Here is a 4,122-nt window from a genome sequence, read left to right as displayed (position 1 = left end):
CCGACACAGAGGGAGCTCAGCGAGTTCACAAATAATCAGAACGTCTTACTCCCGCCCTCTACCTGTACGCCCCGCCCATCTGCTCCCCAGGTCCCCAGGTGCGCTGGAGTGGGCGAGAGAGCGGCAGGTGTACTGGGCACTGAGGAGACGCCCATCGGAGCTGTGATTGGCGGCGGGTTGGCTTCTCCGCTGCTAATTGGTTGTTCTGATGTTTCTTAGGCAGGTAAAGGAGCGAGGTCAGAGTGAGGTGAGGGAACACTGGTAAGGAGATGGAAGGTGTGAGACTTGTGCAGATGGAAGTGGAAGGCTGGAAGAACAATTCCTATACTAGAGGAGTGTTAATGCTGTTTTATTAGACTGGCAGCATGGGCATGGAGGGGAGGGGAAGGGGGAGAGGATGTTGGTAATAAGGAAGATTGCTTCTCAATTTAGAAACTTGTGAAAGAAGGAAATCTTATGTACTTAAAGTGAAATTAAATGTTTAATTTTGGACAGAGGGGAGAGGGATTAGAACACCTGTCAGGTGCCCAGGTTCACCCTCTCTAGTTGTCCTGTTCACCATTACCACCATGAAAGAAAATCACAACTTTTGCCCTATCTCCAGAATAGAGGAGAGATCTTCCAGCGGGGACACTAGTTCTGGTGACAACCCCTCACTTTGGGTAAAGAGAACGAAATGATATGGCTCTGCTTAGAAAGGCCACATCCGTAACATATATAGAACATGGAATAGTCCCCTAAAAGGATTGGGACTTTTTAGGCTTAAGGAATGAACAAAAGTAAAAGTATTTATAGTATATATTATGTTTTATTGGTATCCAAAAATTGAAAAAAAAAGGTGCAATTAAAATTGTACATACAAAACAATGGAAATGTGTGGGCTATAGCCACATGACAGAAAAAGCATAGAACTGCCAAGCACAAGGATTATACATAAACCAATCAGCTGGTCAGAGTTGATGGGAAGATGGATGGGGCCAAATACAGGGCAATCTTAGAAGTAAACTTTCCAGCAGGACAAGGACCCTAAAACCAGAGCTACAATGGAATGGTTTCGATCAAAGCATATTCATGTGTTAGCAGTGGCGGCTGGTGCTCAAATTTTTTGGGGGGCGCAAACAAACAAACAAAAAAAAAACATCAATTGCAGCCTCACTGTGCCCATCAAACGCAGCTGCTGTGCCCATCAATTGCCACCACTGTGCCCATCAAACGCAGCCACTGTGCCCATCAAGCGCAGCCACTGTGCCCATCAATTGTCTCCACTGTGCCCATCAATTGTCGCCACTGTGCCATCAAACGCAGCCACTGTGCCCAGCAATTGTCGCCACTGTGCCATGCCATCAATTATCGCCAATGTACCATGCCATCAATTGTCACAACTGTGCCATCAATTGTCGCCACTGTGCCATCAATTGTCACCACTGTGCCATCAAACGCAGCCACTGTGCCATGCCATCAAACGCAGACACTGTGCCATGCCATCAAACGCAGACACTGTGTCATCAATTGTCGCCACTGTGCCATCAATTGTCACCACTGTGCCATCAAACGCAGCCACTGTGCCATGCCATCAAACCCAGCCACTGTGAAGCCACTGTGCCATCAATTGTCACCACTGTGCCATCAATTGTCACCACTGTGCCCATCAATTGTTGCCTCTGTGCCATCAATTGTCGCCACTATGCCATGCCATCAATTGTCGCCACTGTGCCATCAATTGTCACCACTGTGCCCATCAATTGTCACCACTGTGCCATCAATTGTCACCACTGTGCCCATCAATTGTTGCCTCTGTGCCATCAATTGTCGCCACTGTGCCAAGCCATCAATTGTCGCCACTGTGCCATCAATTGTCACCACTGTGCCCATCAATTGTCGCCACTGTGACCATCAATTGTCACCACTGTGCCCATTAATTGCCGCCAGTTTGCCCCCTCAAAAACCACCAGATTGCTGCCAACCGTCCGCCAGAACTTACCTTTCTCGGGTCAGCCATTCTCCCTCGATGTCTTGTCCCAAGTCCCGCCCTCGATGTCGCTTCAGCCAATCAGGTTACTGGTAACCAGACCCGGTGAACCTGATTGGCTGAGACGAGTGTCAGTGTTAACCAGTGAACGCACACCCCCTGTGTCCCCTGGTTAACTATTTGGAAGCCGATTACAGCCCGCTGGCTCTGATAGACACTCCCAAACACCAACAAACTGCTGTTATTCAGATGGCCGGCGTTTACCAGGGCGCCATCTGAATAGTGGGCGGCAGCAGCGACAATACATATAGATTCATGCAATGCATGAATCTCTATGTATTGTACACTTGAGTGACGGCGCAGGGAAAAGAGGGGGCGGCGCTCCTGCGCCCACTTTGGATGCACCGCCGCTGTGTGTTAGAATGACCTGGTCAAAGTCCAGACCTAAATCCAATTGAAAATCTGTGGCAAGACTTTATAATTGCTGTTCACAGACACTCTTTATCCAATCTGACAGAGCTTGAGCTATTTTGCAAAGACGAATGGGCAAAATTGTCACTCTCTAGATGTACAAAGCTGGTAGAGACATCCACAAAAAGACTTGCAACTGTAATTGCAGTGAAAGGTGGTTCTACAAAGTATTGACATATTTCACATATTTATTTGTAAAAAAAATTGAAAACCATACATCATTTTCCTTCCACGCCGAACAAACTGCGCATGCCCCGTCCTTCAAAACTCGCATGGTGCATTGCTCCAAATGACGTCGCAAGGACGTCATTGTTTTCGACGTGAACGTAAATGGCGTCCAGCCCCATTCACGGACGACTTACGCAAATGACGTAAAATTTTCAAAATTATACGCGGGAACGACGGCCATACTTAACATTGAGTACGCCACCAGATAGCAGCTTTAACTATACGCCGGAAAAAGCCGAATGGAAACGACTTATAAAAATGTGACGGCCGCTCGTACGTTCGTGGATCGTCGGAAATAGCCATTTTGCATACTCAACGTGGATTACGACGGGAACGCCACCTAGCGGACGCCGAAAAATTGCATCTAAGATCCGAAGGCGTACGAAGACGTACGCCTGTCGGATCTAACCCAGATGCCGTCGTATCTTGTTTTGAGGATTCAAAACAAAGATACGACGCGGGAATTTTGAAAGTACGCCGGCGTATCAATAGATACGCCGGCGTACTTTCTTTGTGGATCTGCCCCCTGGAGTTCCTCTTTAAGCTGTGTAGAATTTGCCAGTTTCCAGATATATGAGATCACAGATACTTCATTGCCATTCTAAAGCAATGCCAAATTGTTATAATTATAGCTATAGCCCTGAGATTTAGAACAACTGCAGTTGACTAGCATGGTGTATAATTCCTTGCAGACCTGTACCTGTAAAGATGAAGATTTTGTTGGTTGTCCTCAGCTGATTCAGGCTACCATTTTCTAGACAGGAGCTGTCAGCAGCTGTCAGTGAGATCACCCCACAGTGATCTGTGAAGCACTAAGCTATAAATACAGGGATTAAGTTCAATATTAGTATGCTAGCAAAATAGATCTGCTATTTTCAACATTGAAAATTAGTTGGGATAACTACAGTATAGAAAACACCACATCACCTGTAGATATTTCTGTAACTCAACTTCTTATATTGCATACCAGGCCTTCCATGTGGTGGTTGCATTCATTTTTATTCTTTTGGCTAAGAATATTTTAAGCAAGTACACAAAAAACCTGTTGACCTTGCCAGATACAGTTCGTGGAATTTATAAAGGGTGCCGAAGACATAGATCAGAAATCTTTCTTCTGCCTATGCAACAAGTGGTGCAACTTGTGACAGATTCAAGGTGAAGTGTATAAGAACCTGTAAAGCCCCGTACACACGATCGGAATTTCCGATGGAAAAAGTCAGACGGACCTTTTCCATCGGAAATTCCGACCGTGTGTATGCCCTATCGGAGTTTAGATAGAGAACATGTTGGGCCAGATCCACAAAGAAGTTACGTCGGCGTATCTATTGATCAGCCGCGTAAATTCTAGGATGCTCCGGCATATCTTTGTTTTGTATCCACAAAACAAGATACGCCAGAATGTGGGCTAGATCCGACTGACGTACGTCTTAGTACGCCGTCGGATCTTAGGTGCA

This window comes from Rana temporaria, chromosome 5, assembly GCF_905171775.1.
Source record: "Rana temporaria chromosome 5, aRanTem1.1, whole genome shotgun sequence".
NCBI lineage: Eukaryota > Metazoa > Chordata > Amphibia > Anura > Ranidae > Rana > Rana temporaria.
Note: the sequence above shows the minus strand (reverse complement) of the source record.